General features: G+C 46.0%; 1 protein-coding gene across 26 annotated transcripts in view; it reads left to right on the plus strand.

The window, feature by feature from the left end:
- GPHN (gephyrin) overlaps positions 1 to 25,878 on the plus strand; it is a 417,472-nt gene that overhangs the window by 50,979 nt on the left and 340,615 nt on the right. The window lies entirely within an intron of this gene.

Here is a 25,878-nt window from a genome sequence, read left to right on the forward strand (position 1 = left end):
ATTTAAATACATAAAGGGAATCAACACAGTAAAGGAGGAGACTATATTTAAAAGAAGAAAAGCTACCAAAACAAGAGGACATAGTCTTACATTAGAGGGGCAAAGGTTTAAAAATAATATCAGGAAGCATTACTTTACGGAGAGGGTAGTGGATGCATGGAATAGGCTTCCAGCTGAAGTGGTAGAGGTTAACACAGTAAAGGAGTTTAAGCATGTGTGGGATATGCATAAGGCTATCCTAACTACAAGATAAGGCCAGGGACTAATGAAAGTATTTAAAAAAAAAAAAAAAAAAACGACAGACTAGATGGCCGAATGGTTCTCATCTGCCGTCACATGCTATGTTTCTATGTTCTTATCGCTTGCTCTGTAAATTGAACTTTAAAACAAACACGAGGCTCCTTGAGGCATTACAGGAGATAAGAAATTAAAAATTAAACAGTATTTGCAACTAGAAAAGCTACAATTTCTGTGGAAATTGTGTGAAGTGTTCTTGCCTCCACCAGTAGTCTACAACTGGAGTGGGCGGAGTAACTGTTATTATTTATTAATATAGCACATTTAATTGAAACGTTGATGCCCAAAGTGCTTCACAGTTACATTAAAACATACATTTAAAAAAACATTAGCAGGTGTACAAAAGGCCCTGTCTATGACATCACTTGCTGCTCCAGCCTGGCACAGGTCAGAGTATTTTGCCAGTTGCCATCTTCAAACGGCCGTATTTTAAAAACTATAAATCATACAGCGAAGAGCTTTATATTGTGAGAATCACAAGACCCAGACCTACATTTTGTGGCATAGTATGTCTCTGAGATATTAACAATGAATGCACAGTCGCAGTTTAGAAATTGCCCTTCAAATGTGAGCTTTGCAGAGTGGAGTTTCAATGAATGTCAATGGACTGCGTGAGTTGCAAACAAATGGTCATATTGTGAAAACTTATAAGGACTATGGCTTAGCTGTGGACACGTTTAGTGGCAGCAGGGATAGCTGAACGTTTTGATATAAGATTTGTGTAGGTGGGCCTGAAAATGAGGGAGTGGTGGCAGTTTAGAAATAATGTCCTGATTTTTCAGCTTTTGCCAGCTCCCACTCTAGCTTTGCCATTCATTCCTATGGGACCAATTTTGCCACAAGAACGGCGATATTCCGTGAACCATTTGGCGAAACGTTCCACAAAGTAATAGCAATCCGATCGGGAACAATCCGCACGTTTCGGTATATTATGGTCTATGTAGTGTAAAAACTGTGGGAGAAGTTAGGGTGGTAAATTTGGCTATAAAAAGAATAATAATATATATGTGAGATAACATTAAGTGGTCTTGCTATGCAAGAACACTTAATACTAGAAAAGCTACCATTTCTGGGGAAATTGTGTGAAGTGTTCTTGCCTCCACCACTAGTCTAAAACTGGAGTGGGCGGAGTAACTGTTATTATTTATTTATATAGCACATTTAATTGCAATGTTGTTGCCTAAAGTGCTTCACAGTTACATTAAAACATACATTTATAAAAACATTAGCAGGTGTACAAAAGGCCCTGTCTATGACATCACTTGCTGCTCCAGCCTGGCACAGGTCAGAGTATTTTGGCGGTTGCAATCTTCAAACGGTCTTATTTTAAAAACTATACATCCTACAGTGAAGAGTTTTATATTGCAAGAATCACAAGAGCCAGACCTACATTTTGATGCATAGTATGCCTCTGAAATATTAAAAAGGAAGGCACAGTCGCAGTTTAGAAATTAGATTTTTGTAGAGTGGAGTTTCAATGAATGTCAATGGACAGTGTGAGTTTCAAACAAATGGTCATATTGTGAAAACTATCAGGACTATGGCTTCGCCGTGGACATGTTTAGTGGCAGCAGGGATAGCTGAACGTTTTGATATAAGATTTGTGTAGGTGGGCTTGAAAATGAGGGAGTGGTGGCAGTTTAGAAATCATGTCCTGCTTTTTCAGCTTTTGCCAGCTCCCACTCTAGCTTTGCCATTCATTCCTATGGGACCAATTTCGCCACAAGAACGACGATATTCCGTGAACCATTCGGCAAAACGTTCCACAAAGTAATAGCAATCCGATCGGGAACAATCCGCACGTTTTGGTATATTACTGTCTATGTAGTGGAAAAACTGTGGGAGGAGTTAGGGTGGTAAATTTAGCAATAATAATAATATATAATTGAGATAACATTAAGTGGTCTTGCTATGCAAGAACACTTAAATATATATGTGGGATAACTTTAATTGGTCTTGCTATGCAAGAACACTTAACCCCTTCCCGACCGGTGACGGAAAATTTCCGTCATTTACAAAAGTTAACCCCAGATCGCCGCAATTGCGGCGATCGCGGGGTTAACGGTGCTCCGGTCTGCCTCTGTATTAGAGGCAGACCGAGAGCACCCGATCGGGCTGCCCCAGCTCATGTGCCCGCTCTGACAGCATGTCAGAGCGAGCACATGTGCTCAATGTACTTACCTTCCACCTCCCTGCACTTCCGGGATCTTCACTGATCCTGCCCCCTGGTGGAATTTTTTTTTTTTAAGTTAAATCCCACCCCCCCTTCCCCTGTTTTAATAAAATTAACCCCTTCCCTGCCAATTGATCACTGACTACAGTGATCAATTGGCAGGGTATACATTTTAATGCCATCTGATTTTTTTTTTTAACCCCTGAGGGTTAATTATTAATTTTTTTTAACCCTCAGGGGTTAAATTTATTGTATTCATTAATTTAAATATTTAAAAATTATATATTTAGCAAGCTGGGATGGGTGGAAGTTAGTGGGGAATTGGGGAATTAGGTGTTAGGCTAACTAGGGGTTAACGTTACATTTTTTTTAAAATAAGCTTTAAAAAGGTAAAAAAATATTTTTATTAACTGTTTTAGTAACATTTAAGTAAAAAAAAAAATACCACCCCCCTTTACCCAGTCTAAATAAAAATTAACCCCTTCCCTGCCAGTTGATCACTGCCTACAGTGATCAACATACAGATCACAGTATTATACTGTGATCTAATTTTTTTTAACCCCTGAGGATTAACTTTTATTTATTTTTTTAACCCTCAGGGGTTCAATTTATTTAATTAATTCATTTAAATATTTTATAATTATATATTTTGCTAGCTGGGGTGGGTGGGATTTATAGGAAAATGGGGAATTTACTGTTGGTGCTGCTTACTGCTAGTTAGGAGTTAACGGTAAAAGAAATGTTTAGAAAAAAATGTAAAAGTGTAAAAAAAAGTTAAGAAAATGTAAAACATTTAATAAGTAAAAACAAAAGTTTAAAAACGGGTTTTACAAAGTAAAAAAAAGTTTTACAAAGTAAAAAAAGATTTACAAAGTAAAAAAATACATTAAAAAATGCTCATTACCACTACACTTGGTACAAGCTAGCGGAAAAATGATCCCACGCTAAGGTTCAAAATATGCCTTTTGAATTACCCTGGGATGTCTTCTTTAAGAAATGGTATGCCTTTATGGGGTAATTGGATTATATAGCCTTGTAAAATACTCTAAAATGGGACATGGACACAGCGTAAAAATTCAAAGTTTGAAAAAAACTGGAGTGTCTCAAATGTGCCCCTTCAATGTCCACATATACCTGGCAAAGGTACATACGGGGATATTGCTGTACTCAGCCGACATAGTTGAGCAACATATGATGTATTATACAGTCGTAGTACACATAAGGTTTGAAAAATATACCGCGCAAACTCACTTTGTGTGTCAAAAAGGCAGAAAAAATGCGTTTTACCACTACACGTGGTACAAGCTAGCGGAAAAATTATCCCACGCTAAGGTTCAAAATATGCCTTTTGAATTGCCCTGGGATGTCTTCTTTAAGAAATGGTATGCCTTTATAGTGTAGTTGTAATATGTAGCCTGCTCAAGTGCTCCAAAGTGGGACACGGACGCATCAAAACCCTCCATGAAAATTCACACTTAAAAAACGTAACTTGTTATGTCTCTTTTACAGCAGTGTAACTTTACAAAATAGTGTCTAGGTCATACATTGGGCATATTGTTTTACTCAGAAGGCTTAGCTGAGCATAATTTGGGGGGTTTGAACTTAGTGGCACATATGAAATGTACAAAATGCCCAGCAAAAATGTAATCCATATGTAAAAAATGCCCAAAATTATATTTTACCACATACTTTGGCATATATTGGTAAAAAAATGGGGGCATGTTAAAGCACAATATGCACCATATGAGATAACCTGAGGTGTCTACTTTTACAAATGGTAGGCCTTTGTGAGGTTTTTTTGAACAGTCAAACTGCTATAATACCCCAAATTGAAGCATAGGCCCATTAAATCCGCCTCTCAAAATTCTACTGTAAATGTTGAAACGGACAGGTCTCCTATATAGCACTGTAGCTTCACGAAATAGTGCCAAAGACATACAATGGGGGTACCGTTGTACTCAGCAGAAGTAACTGAACACCTAATAAAATCTTGTACAGGAATAGCACACACCAACTTTACAAAATACACATGAGAAGTTCTTTGTTATAAGTTTGTGTGCCAAAAAACCCAAAATACTAAATTTTACTCCAATATTTAGCAGAGATTGGTGGTGAAATGGCTACTTAGAAAGTGTCAAAACAACCTTAGGACAATAGCCTGTGATGTCTACTTTATATAAATATATACTTTTGTGTGGAAATTTTGTTTTCTTTTATGGCTATTAAGCTTACAAGACAAACATACCAAATTCTAAAATCGCTCCATATTAAAAGTTTATTTTACTCCTTGTGCTTTGTGACCTGTAACTACCAAAAAAAAACTGAAAATCCCAGACACATTATATATTCTGTAAATCAGAACAACTAAATGAATTTATTTTTAATTACTTTCTTTAACCTGCACTAATTAGGCACACATTATTATTGCAAAAACTGTACAAGAAACACAAAATGTTTCATTTTTTTGCATTTTTTAAATAATAAATAAGCATTTATATATATATATATATATATATATATATATATATATATATATATGTGTATATATATATATATATATATATATATGTTACATCATATTAAAGCCCTTTCTGTCCTCTAAAAAACAGTATATAATATGTGTCGGTTCAATAAACGAGAGAGATGCAAATTGAAGTTGAACGAACGCATACAGCAAGAAAATGCAAAAATTGCTTGTCATTAAAGGTCCACTCTAGTGCCAGGAAAACATACTCGTTTTCCTGGCACTAGAGTGCCCTGAGGGTGCCCCCACCCTCAGGGACCCCCTCCCGCCCGGCTCTGGAAAGGGGAAAGGGGTTAAATCTTACCTTTTTCCAGCGCTGGGCGGAGAGCTCTCCTCCTGCTCTCCTCCTCCGATCCGCCTCTTCTCCTCCCCGTCGGCTGAATGCGCACGCGCGGAAAGAGCTGCGCGCGCATTCAGCCGGTCACATAGGAAAGCATTCATAATGCTTTCCTATGGACGCTGGCGTGCTCTCACTGTGAAAATCACAGTGAGAAGCACGCAAGCGCCTCTAGCGGCTGTCAATGAGACAGCCACTAGAGGACATAGGGGGAAGGCTTAACCCATTCATAAACATAGCAGTTTCTCTGAAACTGCTATGTTTATGAAAAAATGGGTTAACCCTAGAAGGACCTGGCACCCAGACCACCTCATTAATCTGAAGTGGTCTGGGTGCCTAGAGTGGTCCTTTAAGCGTAAGACAAGCTTCTGAAGCTGTGTCCTTAAGGGGTTAATAATAATAATAATATATGTGAGATAACTTTAAGTGGTCTTGCTATGCAAGAACACTTAATAACTAGGAAAGCTACAATTTATGGGGAAATTGTGTGATGTGTTCGTGCCTCCACCAGTAGTTTACAACTGGAGTGGGCGGTGTAACTGTTATTTATTTATATAGTACATTTAATTGCAACGTTGTTGCCCAAAGTGCTTCACAGTTACATTAAAACATACATTTCTAAAAACATTAGCAGGTGTACAAAAGGCCCTGTCTATAACATCACTTGCTGCTCCAGCCTGGCACAGGTCAGAGTATTTTGGCTGTTGCCATCTTCAAATGGTCGTATTTTAAAAACTATACATCCTACAGTGAAGAGCTTTATATTGTGAGAATCACAAGACCCAGGCCTACATTTTGATGCATAGTATGTCTCTGAAATATTAACAATGAAGGCACAGTCGCAGTTTAGAAATTGCCCTTCAAATTTGAACTGGCTAGAGTGGAGTTTCAACGAATGTCAATGGACGGCATGAGTTGCAAACAAATGGTCATATTTTGAAAACTATAAGGACTATGGCTTAGCCGTGGACATTTTTAGTGGCAGCAGGGATAGCTGAACGTTTTGATATAAGATTGTGTAGGTGGGCTTGAAAATGAGGGAGTGGTGGCAGTTTAGTAATAGCAATCCGCACGTTTCAGTATATTTCTGTCTATGTAGTGTAAAAACTGTGGGAGGCGTTAGGGCGGTAAATTTGGCTATAATAATAATAATATGTATGTGAGATAACATTAAGTGGTCTTGCTATGCAAGAACACTTAATGTTATCTCACATACCGTATATATTATTAAGTGTTCTTGCATAGCAAGACCACTTAATGTTATCTCACATACCGTATATATTATTAAGTGTTCTTGCATAGCAAGACCACTTAATGTTATCTCACATACCGTATATATTATTAAGTGGTCTTGCTATGCAAGAACACTTAATAAAAGAAGTTTAAGCTTTACATCATTCTTTACAGGAAGTTTTTAGGAAGGCTGTCACATGCAGGGGTGCTTTGACTAGGGTTTTTATAAACCATTAAATTAAAGTTATTTAATCCATAAATGGCAGATAATGGAGTAGTAGAGACCCTGGAGTGTGATCTATGCACCAAAACTTCTAAAGTTGAGAGTGGCCCTTTAATCTTACATTTTAGATTGATTTTTATAAAAATTTCTATGGTTGGTGCAAAACCTCAATATTCCCTACTTATATGGTGGTTGTAGCGGACAACTGATTTCTCACAGCTTAACTCCACCAATATATCCAGAGGATGCAGGAACAAGTAGTAAATCCCAGAGCTTATTCAGCACAGTCAGCAATACAATCCAGCAATATCCCATCACATTTCCCAATAACTGGACGACACACAGTATCAGGAGTAGAACTGACTGTACTGGCACATACAGCCTCTTGTATTCCCAATCCACAAACATAGTACTGCCCACAGGGTTTTACAGAGCAACCAATCAATACGTACAATACACACAGACACTCCCACACAGAATCCTCCCCTCTGCCTGTGATATGATTATTGAACACAATGGGTAATATAATTATCACAGACAGAGAAATACAGTTTTATAAAACATATCACAGGGACCTCAAAACATGCAATAACCCCATATAAAGGTATATCCTCAGAACCGGGGGATCTGGGTGAACCACATATCCAAAATTCACCCAGATCCATTCAGTAGTTTGGAAGATACAGTTTAATGCAGATTCCGCAGAACATATACAGATTATATAAAAAATAATTACTGTATAATGTGTCCCCTGTTGTATAGTTTAAAACTACTGTACAATGTCTTTGTGCACCAAATACCGTCGAGATGGCACCGTGTAGAAAAGTCACAACAATGTCTGTGAGTTAAAATGGCCACCATCCATTGTTCTCACCATGTGCTTCATCCATTGTTCTCACCATGTGCCTCTGATACATGAAATGGTGGCCACCCAGTAACACCACAGTATGTCCCCAGATGGTTCTTTTTTTTTTTTTTTTAAAGATTCTTTATTTTCATTTTCGGGTTTCATATGAACATATGAACATTTTTACAGAAAAAGGGTAAAGAAGAGGGTGGTTATTTGGATAACAACAATTAGGAATGACCTTGGGTTGTTTGTAGTCGAGTCTGGCTCATTGGGCAGGGGTATCTTTGTCTATCCCGTCTGTCGTGGACCGCTATTGGGGTTCACACGGTCCATCACCCCGTTCGTGTTATTTGTTTGCGTGCGTCAATGTGGAAGTTAGGATCGTAATGTGGCACTCTGTGCTGGGTCACGGTCTGGTACGTTAGCTTCGTCGGTGGAGAGTAGGGGTAGAGCTTGTATGTCTGTTTTGCCAGAGTTGTTATGAGTGGTCGTTTTTGGGTGAAGGTTGGCTTCTGTGGAGGTCGCTGCTGTTTGTTATATGGCGTTGGTTCAGCGGTGCCTGGCGTATGATTCAGGTTGGTGGTCTGGTGGGTAATGGGGTAGGGGAGGTGGGTTTGTGGGGGTCGGGAGAGGGAAGAAGGGGGTGTTCAGGAGGGGAGGTGATGTGAGGCTGCCCGCCTGGTTACCCCCCGGGACTCCGAGTGGTGGGATTGGGTTGGGGGGACTGGAAGTGTGGGTTGTGTGGGTGCTGTGGATCACCATGGGAGTGCATTGTGTCCGTCTAGCTGATAAGGGAATCTTTTAAGCAAACAAAGAAGTTTGAATGACTATCTGTTCCTGTCCAAATTAGAGATGTTTAAATTGCGTATACGCAGAAGTAAATTCACACTGACACACGGAGTTCAGGTTAAAAGCACTTCAGGAAATTTATTAGCATCTGGTTAGAAAACGGGTATGCAGACCCTTTTAAAGGCAAAATGACATCATCATTGATTATCAAGATATAAGCAAATAAACATTGTTGATTGGCTAAGAGAAGAAGTGGTTAGTTAAATGCCCTCCCTGTTGGGTGTTACGTCTTACATCATAACTGACATCATAAAGTTCTCCTCCAGATTTCAGCGCCATCTTGCTAGCACGAGGAGTTCTCTCGATGGGAGGGGGCATTTTGGCAGCTATCCATAAAGAGTAGCTGGTACCTTTAGTCTTTCAAGGTTAGTATGCTCAGTATTCTCAAGGCCTCTTTGGCAATTATACACTCTATCAATACTATCTGCTACAGTGTGTTCTGCGAATCAGAAGATTCTAGCATTTTCTGCTGACATGCTGTTTCTACGAACAAAGGAATCTTGTAAAGTTTAACCCCTTAAGGACCAAACGTCTGGAATGAAAGGGAATCATGACATATCACACATGTCATGTGTCCTTAAGGGGTTAAACTACGAGGCATGAGAGCTGAATATGAGAATATAGTATTAAAATGGGCCCAGTAAGGATTATATAGTTTATAAGGGGCCTAATAATGGATATAAGTTATAAGGGGTTAATAATTCTACAACACAGCCATGGGTCCCACACTTTATGAAATGATTTTGGGGTGTCATGAACTTGCGCTGTAAGCTTGTCCATGGCTATGTTGTCGGTTATTTTGGTGTTTATCTGGGGTTGGGTGGGTATATGTGGTGTGGACCAGGTTTCGGCTATTGCTCTGCGTGTGGCCAGTGCTATTCTTGCGATGAGTTTGTTTTCATTGCGGGTGAATGTGTCGATCGGTTTAGAGAGCAGAAGAGCCCAAGGGTCTAGAGGTACTGGTTTGTTAAGTATTCTGGTTAAGAGTGTTGTGATTGTGTTCCATAGTGGAGTGAGTTTGGGGCATGTCCACCAGCAGTGGAGGAATGTGCCGGTTTCCCCGCACATTTTCCAGCAGAGGTTATTGGGTATCCGATTCATTGCCCTTAGGCGGAGGGGGGTGAGGTACCACCTGAAGAGCATTTTATAGGCCTGCTCTTTATGGATTACACAGATTGAGATGGATTTGGTGGATGCCCAGATGTCTGCCCAGTCGGTGGGATCTTCAAGGGGCCCCAGGTCGCGCTCCCATGCTGCGATGTATGGGAGGGCTACCTGAGTATGGTGTGTGGTTAATGCTGTGTATAGGTTTGATATTTGGCTCTTTCTGGCTGGTGAGCGGAGGGTGTCCCTCTCGAACCCAGTCAGGGTCGAGGTGGCTACCATGCGAACAGCGTTCGTTGCTGCAAAGCTTCGGAGTTGGAGGTATCGGAAGTAGTCGTAAGTGGTTAGGGATTCGGGGTTAGGGATGTCCGTGTATTGTAGGAGTTTGCCATTGGGATAGAGGTGTCCTAGTCTGACTATATCCTTGTCTTCAAAGTGGGCATAGTGTCGTGGTGTGAGACCTGGTGGGAACATTTTGTTGCGGAGGATTGGTGTGAGGGGCGATAGGCCCGTGGAGAGGTCGAACTTGTCGCTGAGGCGGTCCCAGAGATCTAGGGAGTGGGTGATCGTTGGTGACGTGGGAGGTGGTAGCGGTCTGTGTGGTTTTGGGATCCACATATATTGAGAGGGATGGTCCCTACCGAAGATGAGGTGCTCCAGGTCTACCCATCGTTTGTGAGCGGGGGGGAGGTGCCAGTGTTGTATTTGTGTGAGGTGGGCTGCATGTAGGTAGTGTAAGAGGTTGGGGAGGCCCAGCCCTCCGGAGGGCTTGGGGACGTATAGTGTGGTTCTACGGACTCTGGTTTTTTTTCCATTCCAGATGAACCGGTCTATGGCTGATTGTAGGTGTTTGAGGTAGTTTTTGTTGCAGGGGATGGGTAGTGCTTGGAATGCATAAAGGAATTTGGGTAGGAGGTTCATTTTGACTGACGTTATTCTACCGAGCCAGGAGATGGTCATCGGTTTCCAGCGTTCTAGGTCTAGATATGCTTTGTGCAGGAGGGGGGGTAGTTGGCTGTGTAGAGGGTGGTGGTATCGTTGGTAATTTGGATGCCTAGGTATGTAATTGCCGTTGGGCAGATGTGGAAGGGGAAGTTACTTCGCAAAGTGGAGGTAGTGGGTTCGGTGAGGTTGAGCGGCAGGAGGTCTGATTTTGTGGCGTTTAGTTGGTATCCCGATATCATCGAGTAGTCTTGTAGGGTTGACATAAGGGCAGTTAAGGTTGGGATGGGGTTAGTTAGGGTCAGGAGGATGTCATCTGCATATGCTGCGACGGTGAATGTTTCGTATCTTATTTTGAATCCTTCGATTTGTGGGTTGTTTCGTATGGTCTCTAGGAGGGGTTCGAGGGAGATGGCAAATAAAAGGGGGGATAGGGGGCATCCTTGGCGAGTACCATTTAGTATCGGGAAGGAGGGGGGAGTGATGTTGGGGATTAGTAGTTGTGCGGTCGGCGTGTGATACATGGCTTTGAGGAATTGAGTGGGTTCCGGTGGGAATCCAAATTTGTGGAGTACTTCGTAAAGGTAGGGCCAGAGGAGAGGCGATCAAACGCCTTTTCGGCGTCTAGGGAGAGTATTGTCGTTGGGATGTGCTTATGGTTGGCGTACCAAATTAAGTCTATGGTTCTCAGTGTGTTGTCTTGTGCTTGTCTTTGCGGTATAAAGCCTACTTGGTCTGGGTTAATGAGTTTCGGTAGAAGGGGGTTAAGTCTGTTTGTCATTACTTTGGTTAGTATTTTTAGGTCAATGTTTAGGAGGGATATGGGGCGGTAGTGGCCTGGTTCGTCGTGGGATTTACCTGGTTTGGGTAAGAGGGTAATGTTGGCTTGTGTCATATCGGCGGGTAGTGGGTCTCCTTTCAGCATTGCATTAAAGACTGTGCATAGTCTGGGGGTAAGTATGTCTCCGAAGGATTTATAATAGGTGTCCGTTAATCCGTCGGGGCCTGGGCTTTTGTTGGGTTTCAGGGTCTTTATTGCTGCCTGAATTTCCTCTGGGGAGATGTCAGCTGCGATCAGAGATCTGGCTTCCTCAGTGAGGGAGGGGAGGGGGAGAGCTTCCCAAGGAAGTTGTCCGTTAGGGATTGGAGTAGGTCAGCTGGGGGGTCTGGGGTATGATTGTATAGTGATGTAAAGTATTGTCGGAATGTTTCACCTATTGTGTGTGGGGTGTTACTCATTGTGCCGTCTGAGGTGCGAATTTTGGATATTCGTTTTGTTTGTCAGATGTTTGAGGCGCTTTGCTAACATAGAGTCTGCCTTGTTGCCTTTCTCGTAATATTTTTGTTTGGTCCACGTGAGTGCCTTGGTTGTGGCTGTGAGAGAAAGGCTTTTGAGTAAGGACCTGGCTGTTGTGAGCTGTTCAAGGTGTAGGGGGGTCGGGTTTCGTTTGTGTAGGGTTTCCAGGCGGCCTATCTTGGCTATGGTGTCCATTAATAGTTTGTTGTGCTGTTTTTTGCGTGCTCTCGCTATAGCTATCAGTTTGCCTCTTATAACCGGTTTATGGGCCGCCCACAAAGTGATTGGGGAGGATACCGACGGGTCGTTCAGGGTGAAGTATTCTTTGATGTCTTTTGCGATGGATATGGTGACTAGCTTGTCTTGGAGAAGTTGTGAATTGAGTTTCCATGTCCATGGGCGCGTCATGTTGGGGATGGAGAGGGTTAGGGAGATGTCGGCGTGGTCCGACCAGGTGATGTGGCCTATGGAGGTGTGTGTAATTCGTGAGGTAATGTTTGGGGAGATAAGGAAGTAGTCGATGCGGGAGTAGGTGTTGTGGGGATGGGAGTAGTATGTATAGTCGAGGGTGGAAGGGTGTTGGGCTCTCCAGATATCTAGTAGGTTGTGTGTGCTTAGGAAGCTGGAAAAGAGGGTGTCGTTGAGAGAGGGTCGCAGTTCGCTTTGGGACTTGGTAGTGCGGTCTAATGTTGGTTGGTGGGTGGCGTTGTGGGCTTTTAAGTGGGCGGAGAACGTGTGCCAGAACAGTGGGTCAGGGATCGTGGGGGCGTATAGGGAGGTGATGGAGTAGGTTGTGGAGCCTATTCTACCTGTGAGCGTTACATATCTCCCTTGATTATCCGGGAAGGCCTGCACATCGGTCAATGGGCATGATGATTTGAGAGTGATGGCCACCCCTTTGGTTTTTGCATCTGGTGAGTTAGCGAGGAAGGTGCGGTTGTAGTGTTTATTTTTGAGTAGGAATTGTTTGTGGGGTGTAAAGTGGGTTTCTTGTATCATGAGGATGTCTGCTTTTTGGCTGTGAGCCCATCGTAGTAGGGAGTGTAGTTTTTTAGGGTTGTTGAGGCCCTTTGCGTTGATGGAAACACAGTGTAGTTGGAGTGGCATGGCCTGGGATGGGTAGGCTGTGTGCTGTGTCGTTTGGTGTGGGTGCGCTAGGTTTTAGGAAGGAGTTCGGAGCCCAGGTGGTCCCCAGAGGGCAGCAGTGGAATTTGGTGGGTCGGGTGAGGTAGGGTAGGGGGTGGGTGTGCTGGGCTTATGTCGATTGCCAGCAAAGGTGGATGGTGTTGCCAGTGGTCTCTCGGAGCGTGGGAGCAGGTGGCAGGCAATTTTCGTTTCGTTTGGGCAGTTGTAACTTATTACAGAACCTGGTTAAGTGGAACTTAGGATGCAACAGGTGAGGGTCAGGGTTTACCCGGTCCTTGTCCTGTCCCCCGGTGTCCAAGGCCGGGGGGGTGAGGGTGCGGATCTAGGTGCTGCTGGGGAACAAGGAGGGGACTGGCCTCCGGAGACCTGCTTAAACTATTTACATGAGGGACTGCACCCCTTGTCGTCATTAGGTCGTGTTGAGTGGTGTGTTACTAGGTCTATTGGCGTGTCTGTTGTGGTCCGATGACCAGTCAGTAGTAAGCTCGGCCCGAGCACGCCAGAGGTAAATATGAGCCATGTTTTGTCAGGGTTCAGCCCTCCCCGCCCCCCTGGTTCGGGACCGTCGCGGCCCACCGCCCCCCCACCTCACAGAGAGGAAGGGGGGGGGGGACGGCCGCCAGGGCCCCCGATAACCCCTCCCTCTCCCTCTCCCTCCCCCATCCACCCGTATCAAACACAGTGTCCCATTTTGTCGTCCCTCCCCCCTCCCCGCCCGGGGCCGCCGCGGGCCGCCGCCCCCCCGACCCTCCGGAGGGGGGGAAGGCGGAAGGCCACCAGAGCCCCGGACCACACACCCTCCCTCCTCCCGAGTGCGAAACCCAGGGTGCCCTCGGTTGTTCAGCGTATATTTCACCGATTTAGGGGCCAAGTCCGGAGCGACCCTCCATGTGCACTCCCCCCCCGGGGCTCGGTGCCGTCGCGGCCTGCCGCCCCCCCACCTCACAGAGAGGATGGGGGGGGGACAGCCGCCAGGGCCCCCGATAACCCCTCCCTCTCCCTCTCCCTCCCCCATCCACCCGTATCAAACACAGTGTCCCATTTTGTCGTCCCTCCCCCCTCCCCGCCCGGGGCCGCCGCGGCCCGCCGCCCCCCCGACCCTCCGGAGGGGGGAAGGCGGAAGGCCACCAGAGCCCCGGACCACACACCCTCCCTCCTCCCGAGTGCGAAACCCAGGGTGCCCTCGGTTGTTCAGCGTATATTTCACCGATTTAGGGGCCAAGTCCGGAGCGACCCTCCATGTGCACTCCCCCCCCGGGGCTCGGTGCCGTCGCGGCCCGCCGCCCCCCCACCTCACAGAGAGGATGGGGGGGGGACAGCCGCCAGGGCCCCCGATAACCCCTCCCTCTCCCTCCCCCATCCCCCCGTATCAAACACAGAGTGTCCCCTTTTGGTTCTTACGGTTTGCCCAGTGTCATTTGAGTTCTCGAGGTTCTCTGTCTCTTGGGCGGGGGGGCGATCAGCGTCCAGTGGGTCCCGCAACCCGCCGGGGCTCCCCCCAGATGTGGCTGAAGGATGTGTTACAGTGTTCTTTAGTTTGTTGTGTGGTCTCGCTGGTGAGCATCTAGGCGCGTGGAGGCCCGACTGCGGCCTGTGCTGGTGGTGTGCGTAGTCGCTGTGGTCATCATTGGTCGTCACTGGAGCTTCGCAGAGGCCGGAGGCAGGCAGTCAGCGGAGGGGCATCCGTCCCCCGTAACGGGGTCCGTTGCTGGGACTGCAATCTGTGTTCCTCCGGTGTGTGAGTCTGTGAGTCATCGGGATCTGTGGTTGTCTGAATGGGCTGTGGTGTAGAGCTGTGAAGTTATAGGAGAGACAGGGGTGCGGCAACGGCTCAGTTTCTTGGATTTAGGCGTGGGACTGTGAGGAGCGTTGTCCTCTGTTGCGGTCTCTTTGAGGCTGCGGGTCCCACATTCGTTGTGACATAGGCTGTTGTGAGGCTGTGTTCAGGTCTCCGCGTAGGTCGTGGATGCCTAGTTGCGCAGCAAAGTCTTGGGCCTCTGACGGTCTAGTTAGCGTGAGTGTACGGTTGTTGTGGCGGACCATTAGCTTAAAGGGATGGCCCCATGAGTAGCGTATCCTCTGTGCTTGTAGGGCTTGGGTCAGTGGTTTCAGTTCCCCCCGTTTTCGCAGGGTGGTAGGTGCTAGGTCTTGATATAGTTGTACTGTATGACCTTCTATTTGTAATGGGGTCTCCCTTGTCGCCCGCATTATCGCCTCCTTAATGTGCAAGTAATGACAGCGGATGATGATGTCGCGTGGCTGCGTGGGGTTCGAGGAGGGTGGGCGTAGGGCCCCCAGGGCTCTGTCCAGGAGGAGATCTGATGGCGGGGCGTCAGGTAGAAGGCTGCTGAATGCTTCGTGTAGCATAGCGGTGAGTGCTTCTGGTGCGGAGGATTCAGGGAGCCCCCTGATGCAAATGTTATTACGTCTGGACCTATTGTTTAGGTCCTCTTGCATGTCTTCTAAGTTTGTTATTTGCTCCTGTAGTTCTTTTAAGGAGGCCTCGTGGGTGGAGGTGGTGGCTAGTACATCCTCCATTTTGTCTTCCATTACCTGGGTGCGTTTGGAGAGGTCTGTGAGCCCTTCCTTGAGTGGAGCTAAGTGTTTAGTCAGCTCCTCTCCCACTAGTGATTTCATCTCTGTCAGCATTTCTTTCAGGTCTCTTTTTGGTGCTGATGTGTCCGTTTTGTGGCTGGCTGTGCTATTGTCTGAGTCATATATATGTGTAAATCTGTGCAGTGGATGGGGAAAATGTCCTCAAGTTACGATCTTAGCAGAAGTGAACCTCTGTACAAGACTTTCTAGTGCCTCCAAAAATGTATGGAATTAACCGTAACACTGCACATATTGGTGGAACATTTACCAACACGTTCCCATTATCAACATCCTAAACCAGCCTACATGGTGCGTGTGTGTGACTAAATGATTAGGTGGGTTTGTGAGCGAGCAGGGAGGTAGTTGATTGGACAAGGTGAATGAGTGTGGATGATGGAGGCAGGTTACTGGGTAGGTACATGCATTTTGTGAAGAAACTACATAATTTGGTTCACAAACTTTATTTTTTTTGGTTTGGTAGATAAGTCAACCGAACACCGACCAACCTCCTGGCTCACTAAGTTTAAAGAAAACTGCAGGAATTGGTGCTCTCCCTGTGTGGCCGCTGTTCGTGTAACTGGACAACAAGTGCTGGAGAAAACGGGGGGCCATCTTGTCGCACGATAAGAGGCAGTGGGATTTGGTCGTCAAATGTCTGGAACCCCAAGTCGGACACTCGAACCCGCAAACACCGGTCAGCTTCGCGAACGCCTACTTCTTTTCGCGGGCAAGCCAGGAGAGCGCTATTCGGTAGTTTTGTTCACACGAACATGGTGAACAAACGCTACCTATGAGCCAGGTAAACCGTTCGTAGTTTTGTTCAGTGTGGAACTCCCAAAATTGACCGACTGCTACCCTTGAAACTATGTGTAACGGATCACCTGGCACCCCGACTGGCTACCTTCGTTGATGGATGCTCCTAGTCCTCACCAAGGACCATCAGCACCACACCGCCGCAACTTGGTTGGGGTATCGCCGTCTCCTACCCACCCTGGACCTATGACAAGGCTCCAGATTCCAGTGGGTGAACCTCTCTTCCTTCAGAGGGCAAAGCAGGAACCGCTCTTAGAAGAGCTCGTGATTATTCAAGGGAGTATGAAGAGTATAGCAATCCCTTGTAGCAGTTTCCCCCAATAAGAGACAGAACTCAATACTGAGGGTGAAGTAGAACAGAAGGTTTAATGGTACAGCTACTCTTTTATACAAGTTTTACAGCAAAGCTGCCGCCCATGTGCACCTAGTTGGGCACCGAGACACAAAACATCTAAGCCAATAAACACAGTATAACAAGGAACGACACTCCCACAAACATTACATAATCCCTCCCCTCTGCCTGTGATATAATTAAGCTAGCTAATAACTTAATTATCCACAAGCAGAAAATATAAATGTTTCACAAAACACAACCTATCCCTGGATAGCCCTGATCTGGGTGAACAACATATCAAAAAATCACCCAGATCAGAGCAGGGGTTCCAAAGTTCCATGGAAGTCACATTTGACCGACCACACGCACGCACATTTTCATGCCCAAAACAGTTCCAGAGAATTAGGCTGTGCGGCCGGACTGTTTCCAATGTTAAATCCAGTTCAAATAGACGAACAGCAACCGTTTGTGCAAACCGCCAATGTTAAAATGTGCCGTTCGAATTGTCAAACAGCGTTTGACTCCTGTCAAAGCGTCGAAGTGTGGAGAAGGTAAAGTTCAGCGATGTTTGTGCCGTCGCGTGTCCGATTTGAGTTCCATGAACTCGACAACCAAACACTAAACACCGCTGAACGCGTTTGACTGAATTAAAATGGCCACGTGTTCGTATGTCGAATGGCGGCCACTTCGACTACTTCGGCTGCATCCGAAGTGCCATTTCAAAAGTGCAGATCCTTTCCCATAGGATTTAAAGGGGCAGAAACAGTGTATTAAAACCCCATAAGCCCAAATAGAGCTTTTAAAAGACCATACATACCAGGGGCCATAGTCACAGGGCAAGAGGCTGGCAAGCAGGCTTCTCCAAAACCCATTGGCGAAGTGCAATTTGTCATACTACGGAACTGTTTTGGGCAAGCGCCTTGCGAGCGGTTGGTCAAAACTTTACCCTGGTGGCGATTCGGCTATTTTCGTGGGATCTGAGCGCTATTTGGACAACTTGGTTGCTCAGATCCAGGCTATCCAGGGATATGAAATTTTTTGGAGGTTCCTATATGTTTTATGTATATTAATATGTATTTTAATATTTTTTATTTTATGTCAAGTCATTGTGACTCAGGGCGTGTTATGGGAGTTTCTGTGGACATGTATAATGTACCCTTGACTTGCATAAAAGCCGGCCATCTGGCCTGAATAAAACTTTCCTGTTGTACCCTTCGTCTAGTCTATGCTGATGTTTGGGTATACGTTTGATGAACTGTTGGATTTATTTGTATGCTGTATTTTGATTCTGGAGAATTTACGAATCAGCACCCGAACTGCGAGCTATAAGTACCTAGCAGTTCGGGAGGAACTGAAAAAAAAAAAGAGTATACGAAATACCAGCATTCGTTACACATTTCTATGCCATAATGCAGTGCTTAGACCACCATGCATTTTAAAACTACCAGCAGGGTTAAATCCTTTCTTGTACCATGGAGGTCCAGGTATAATTGGATACCCGAAGGCCCCCTCTCTCAGCTAAAGCTTCAATCAATGGCCCCAGACTGATGGTTGAGCTATGTGCAACATTTAAAATGAGTTTTGCTTGTAGCCCTTTATATCCATTTAAATACCGTGGCTAGACTATTGCTCTCAGCTGCATTAATTCTGGTGTACCTCTGCTAAAAACAGTGATGTGTCATTGGATCCTGAGCAGTTGGGATGTATGATTGTTACTACCTTATTATTTGCTTACTTTTGTTGAATATACACCGTTCAAAAAAAATAAAGGGAACACAAAAATAACACATCCTAGATCTGAATAATTTAAATATTCTTCCTAAATACTTTGTTCTTTACATAGTTGAATGTGCTGACAACAAAATCACACAAAAATAAAAAAATGGAAATAACATTTTTCAACCCATGGAGGTCTGGATTTGGAGTCACACTCAAAATTAAAGTGGAAAAACACACTACAGGCGGATCCAACTTTGATGTAATGTCCGTAAAACAAGTCAAAATGAGGCTCGCTAGTGTGCGTGGCCTCCACGTGCCTGTATGACCTCCCTACAACGCCTGTGCATGCTTCTGATGAGGTGGCGGATGGTCTCCTGAGAGATCTCCTCCCAGACCTGGACTAAAGCATCTGCCAACTCCTGGTGTGACATGATGTCCTAGATGTGCTCAATTGGATTCAGGTCTGGGGAACGGGCGGGCTAGTCCATAGCATCAATGCCTTCGTCTTGCAGGAACTGCTGACACACTCCAGCCACATGAGGTCTAGCATTGTCTTGCATTAGGAGGAACCCAGGGCCAACCGCACCAGCATATGGTCTCACAAGGGGTCTGAGGATCTCATGTCTGTACCTAATGGCAGTCAGGCTACTTCTGGCGAGCACATGGAGGGCTGTGCGGCCCCCCAAAGAAATGCCACCGCACACCATTACTGACCCACTGCCAAACCGGTCATGCTGGAGGATGTTGCAGGCAGCAGAACGTTCTCCATGGCATCTCCAGACTCTGTCACGTCTGTCACATGTGCTCAGTGTGAACTTGCTTTCATCTGTGAAGAGCACAGGGCGCCAGTGGCGAATTTGGCAATCTTGGAGTTCTCTGGCAAATACCAAACGTCCTGCACGGTGTTGGGATGTAAGCACAAACCCCCACCTGCGGACGTCGGGCCCTCATACCACCCTCATGGAGTCTGTTTCTGACCGTTTGAGCAGACACATGCACATTTGTGGCCTGCTGGGGGTCATTTTGCAGGGCTCTGGCAGTGCTCCTCCTGTTCCTCCTTGCACAAAGGCGGAGGTAGCGGTCCTGCTGCTGGGTTGTTACCCTCCTATGGCCTCCTCCACGTCTCCTGATGTACTGGCCTGTCTCCTGGTAGCGCCTCCATGCTCTGGACACTACGCTGACAGACACAGCAAACCTTCTTGCCACATGGCATTGATGTGCCATCGTGAATGAGCTGCACTGCCTGAGACACTTGTGTGGGTTGTAGACTCCGTCTCATGCTACCACTAGAGTGAAAGCACCGCCAGCATTCAAGTGACCAAAACATCAGCCAGGAAGCATAGGAACTGAGAAATGGTCTGCAGAACCACTCCTTTATTGGGGGTGTCTTGCTAGTTGCCTATAATTTCCACCTGTTGTCTATCCCATTTGCACAACAGCATGTGAAATTGATTGTCACTCAGTGTTGCTTCCTAAGTGGACCGTTTGATTTCACAGAAGTGTGATTGACTTGGAGTTACATTGTGTCGTTTAAGTGTTCCCTTTATATTTTTGAGCAGTGTAACTGTAGTTTTGACTAGTACCAATGCTTATTGCATTAAAATGGTTTTTCGGAACCTACCTGGTCCTTGAAATATGTTTATATCATTATGCATGTTTTTCTATCATTGTGATGACAACAAGATTATCACACTTCCTTATTATGCAATGTTGATATGTAGGCCATTGAATTAATTTCTTCTTGGCTGCCCTACCAAACTAGTGTGCAAGAAAATGAGGATTGGCCTAGTACAAAGGATCTGGAAAGCTGCCGAGTCTGTCTGGCTCATTGATTTTCTGCTCGACTGTCAAGTGCTGAGCGATCCGTTGTGCTGGCAGCCAATTCACAACTAGTCACTGATGCACAAAAGCACCTTGCTGGTACATTCATTTTTTTTTTGTCTGTTTCTTATATAATTCTTACTTTTATATAGCAGACTTGGCATGTTCTATTAACTGTGTCATACTCCGATATCATAATCACTTGGGTGAAAAAGAATAGTTGCTGTTATTAATTTAGTAATTTACTTTGTCTTTTTCAAATACAAATCTTGCCGTGGGTCTTATCCAACGTTCTATTTTTTGTTACATCATTATTGTAATTTAATTTTTTAGAACCCTTGTGTAGAATTGCCAATGATATGATTATTTTAGATCAAATTAAACAATATTGAAATGCCATTAGTTAGTTGTAAGTGATCTTAATCTGAGTTGCCAAGTAGGGATGTAAAAACCACAAATGGGGCTGAGTACAAAGATTGGGACATGATCATATATGATCATATAAAGTCTCATGACAAATCCAAACATTTGGGGTTGGACTTAGTGATTTGATTAAAGTAGTCAGAAACTGGGGGGGTGGGGGTGGGGGGGGGTGAGGGGGCAGGGGGGGAAAGAACACTATGGGACATTTTAGGGGGGGAAAGAACAATATGGGACACTGGAGGGAGGAAGAACAATATGGGACAGTGAGGGGGGAGAACAATATGGGACAGTGAGGGGAGAAGAACAATATGGGACAGTGAAGGGGGAAGAACAATATGGGACAGTGAAGGGGGAAGAACAATATGGGACAGGGGAGGGGGAAAGAACAATATGGGACAGGGGAGGGGGAAAGAACAATATGGGACAGGGGAGGGGGAAAGAACAATATGGGACAGGGGAGGGGGAAAGAACAATATGGGACAGGGGAGGGGGAAAGAACAATATGGGACAGGGGAGGGGGAAAGAACAATATGGGACAGGAGAGGGGGCAGAACAATATGGGACAGGAGAGGGGGCAGAACAATATGGGACAGGGGAGGGGGGAGAACAATATGGGACAGGGGAGGGGGGCGGAAAACAATATGGGACAGGGGAGGGGGCGGAGAACAATATGGGACAGGGGAGGGGGGCGGAGAACAATATGGGACAGGGGAGGGGGGCGGAGAACAATATGGGACAGGGGAGGGGGGCGGAGAACAATATGGGACAGGGGAGGGGGGCGGAGAACAATATGGGACGGGGGGAGAACAATATGGGACAGCGGGGGGGGAGAACAATATGGGACTGGGGGAGAACAATATGGGACTGGGGAGGGGGGAAGAACAAGATGGAACGGGGGAGGGGAGGAGAATACTATAGGACAGGGGAGGGGAGGAGAATACTATAGGACAGGGGAGGTGGGGAAGAACACTATGGGACAGGGGAGGTGGGGAAGAACAATATGGGACAGGGAGGGGGGAAAGAACAATATGGGACAGGGAGGGGGGAAAGAACAATATGGGACAGGGAGGGGGGGAAAGAACAATATGGGACAGGGAGGGGGGAAAGAACAATATGGGACAGGGAGGGGGGGGGAAGAACAATATGGGACAGGGGAGGGGGAAAGAATAATATGGGACAGGGGAGGGGGAAAGAACAATATGGGACAGGGGAGGGGGAAAGAACAATATGGGACAGGGGAGGGGGAAAGAACAATATGGGACAGGGGAGGGGGAAAGAACAATATGGGACAGGGGAGGGGGAAAGAACAATATGGGACAGGGGAGGGGGAAAGAACAATATGGGACAGGGGAGGGGGAAAGAACAATATGGGACAGGGGAGGGGGAAAGAACAATATGGGACAGGGGAGGGGGAAAGAACAATATGGGACAGGGGAGGGGGAAAGAACAATATGGGACAGGGGAGGGGGAAAGAACAATATGGGACAGGGGAGGGGGAAAGAACAATATGGGACAGGGGAGGGGGAAAGAACAATATGGGACAGGGGAGGGGGAAAGAACAATATGGGACAGGGGAGGGGGAAAGAACAATATGGGACAGGGGAGGGGGAAAGAACAATATGGGACAGGAGAGGGGGCAGAACAATATGGGACAGGAGAGGGGGCAGAACAATATGGGACAGGGGAGGGGGGAGAACAATATGGGACAGGGGAGGGGGGCGGAAAACAATATGGGACAGGGGAGGGGGCGGAGAACAATATGGGACAGGGGAGGGGGGCGGAGATCAATATGGGACAGGGGAGGGGGGCGGAGATCAATATGGGACAGGGGAGGGGGGCGGAGAACAATATGGGACGGGAGGGGGGAGGAGAACAATATGGGACGGGGGGAGAACAATATGGGACAGCGGGGGGGGGGGAAGAACAAGATGGAACGGGGGAGGGGAGGAGAATACTATAGGACAGGGGAGGTGAGGAGAATACTATAGGACAGGGGAGGTGGGGAAGAACACTATGGGACAGGGGAGGTGGGGAAGAACAATATGGGACAGGGAGGGGGGAAAGAACAATATGGGACAGGGAGGGGGGAAAGAACAATATGGGACAGGGAGGGGGGAAAGAACAATATGGGACAGGGAGGGGGGAAAGAACAATATGGGACAGGGAGGGGGGGAAAGAACAATATGGGACAGGGGAGGGGGAAAGAACAATATGGGACAGGGGAGGGGGAAAGAATAATATGGGACAGGGGAGGGGGAAAGAACAATATGGGACAGGGGAGGGGGAAAGAACAATATGGGACAGGGGAGGGGGAAAGAACAATATGGGACAGGGGAGGGGGAAAGAACAATATGGGACAGGGGAGGGGGAAAGAACAATATGGGACAGGGGAGGGGGAAAGAACAATATGGGACAGGAGAGGGGGCAGAACAATATGGGACAGGAGAGGGGGCAGAACAATATGGGACAGGGGAGGGGGGAGAACAATATGGGACAGGGGAGGGGGGCGGAAAACAATATGGGACAGGGGAGGGGGGCGGAGAACAATATGGGACAGGGGAGGGGGGCGGAGAACAATATGGGACAGGGGAGGGGGGCGGAGAACAATATGGGACAGGGGAGGGGGGCGGAGAACAATATGGGACGGGGGGAGAACAATATGGGACAGGGGGAGAACAATATGGGACTGGGGAGGGGGGAAGAACAAGATGGAACGGGGGAGGGGAGGAGAATACTATAGGACAGGGGAGGGGAGGAGAATACTATAGGACAGGGGAGGTGGGGAAGAACACTATGGGACAGGGGAGGTGGGGGAGAACACTATGGGACAGGGGAGGGGGGCGGAGAACAATATGGGACAGGGGAGGGGGGCGGAGAACAATATGGGACAGCAGGGGGGGAGAACAATATGGGACTGGGGGAGAACAATATGGGACAGGGGAGGGGGAAGAACAAGATGGAACGGGGGAGGGGAGGAGAATACTATAGGACAGGGGAGGGGAGGAGAATACTATAGGACAGGGGAGGGGAGGAGAATACTATAGGACAGGGGAGGGGAGGAGAATACTATAGGACAGGGGAGGAGAATACTATAGGACAGGGGAGGGGAGGAGAATACTATAGGACAGGGGAGGGGGGAGAATACTATAGGACAGGGGAGGGGGGAGAATACTATAGGACAGGGGAGGTGGGGGAGAACACTATGGGATGGGGGAGGTGGGGGAGAACACTATGGGATGGGGGGAAAAACACTGGGACAGGGGAGGGGAGAAAAGAACACTAGAGGAGGGAGAGTAACATTAAGTGGGGGGGGCGACTAAAAGAGAAGGGAAGTTTTTCATATTAGATTAATTAAATTCATTAAATAGTAATATTAAAAAAATTATAGGAAAAAAACTTTTTCAAAAATCATTTGGGGGAAAAAAGTAATTTTCGTTTTCGACCAAGGGCATCCTGAATTTTCGGTTTCGGCCCAGAATTTTCATTTCGGTGCTATATGTAGATTCTCGAAGGACAGAACTACAGAGTTGTAACGCAGGTACAACTACAATTATGTTTGTGTATATAGTGTGACTAAACATTACAAAGAACAAACGGCACTTACTCAAAATATAAATCTGTGGGGTTGAGCCTGACCTTCATGGCCTGACCTTCATGGCAGCTGGAGCTCCTTTCTTAGCCACTGATTTTCCCATGTTTATTGTTTCTTGGGGCTTTAGCTCTGCAACTGTTAGATGCTTACCATTCTCCTGCCGTTCAAGGTCTCTCCTGGAGCATCTGAAATAGTGTTTAGCTCTAAAATCCATAGCAAGGCCTGGTGCGGGTGCTGAATGAGAGAGACGTCCGCTCTCTTGGCTCACCGGATGCTGGACCCACACTGAGTTATTCTGTGCCCCGTTTTCCTACCTCTGGACCGGTGGGAGTATCCTGGTCTACACCTCGGAGGCCGCATTGCTTATCTTGCAAGGCACGGCAGAGTTGCAGTAAGGCTCACCAGCGTACCACTTTGATGGCAGACACCATGTGCGATCTAGACCCTGCCACCTTCGCTAAACTAAACCATATTTTTGCAAATTTCTGGAGCCGGCTGCATGAGTGAATATACTCTGAAGCACCAAGAGCTGACAGAAGAATCGCCCCAGCAACATTTCATGCAGTTATTGGTATACATCTATGGTTCAAGCAGGACTACAAATTGCTTTTGAAGGGAATAGGCGTATATAAGGGTATAGTTGTATTATCCTACACTCACTCATCACTGCCGTAGAACATCTGCCTTATTTCACCTTCTGATTTTTATTTTTACTCTCTGTTCTTTATTGTGGTCTGGTTTTAGTATGACTCACTAGTTTCAACTGCTCATATATGCTCAACATGCCTGGTCACTGGATCTCCATTAGACTGAAGCAGGGTCTCCTGGGTGGGCACAAGTACAGCTGTATAGCTTGGTTTGCTCACATATTATTCTTGTGCATTTTTCTTTTTAAATGTCCTTGGCAATTAATCCTTATTTACTAGCTTCTTTTCGCCAAATTATCATGCCCTTGGACACCTTGTCTATCTTGTTAATTTTGCATGCTTTTCACAACAAAAATAGTACAATAATGTTGCATGACATAGTTTGATAAGCTTTAGTGTCAATCTCTTCTCTTTATACTGTGTCTTAACCTACTTGTAAAATTATCTTTGCACTGTGAAAATAAATAATTATACATTTATTTTTATTTTTTTAATCTGTTTATCTTGGTTTTGAAAGTGCCTCTGATGTCTTGGATTTGCATTTATTTTGTCAGATTAGGTTGACCCATTACAAAGACCATTTCATGGTTTCAAACCTGAAAGTTCTCAAAATGTTATATGCTTGACATGTAAGTGAAATAGAATTCACTAACCGCTACGCAAAAGTAGCTTCTTCTCATCCTCCATAATCTCGGTCCACTTGGTTCTCCTCCTACCTCTCCCAGGGCTCTTTCAGGGTTTCCTTTTCTGATGTTTCCTCTCCTCCTCAACCCCTCTCTGTTGGTGTTCCCCAAGCGTCTGTCAATGGTTCCCAACTATTCTCAATCTATACTGCCTCCCTTGGTTAACTCAATAGATTCCAATTTCCAATGTCCCGTATCTGCAGATGGCAGATAAATCTATCTATTGTGCCCTGATCTCTCTTGATTCATGTATTGGACTGATTCTATGCTATTTCT

This window comes from Pelobates fuscus, chromosome 13 (genome assembly GCF_036172605.1).
Source record: "Pelobates fuscus isolate aPelFus1 chromosome 13, aPelFus1.pri, whole genome shotgun sequence".
Taxonomy (NCBI): Eukaryota; Metazoa; Chordata; class Amphibia; order Anura; family Pelobatidae; genus Pelobates; species Pelobates fuscus.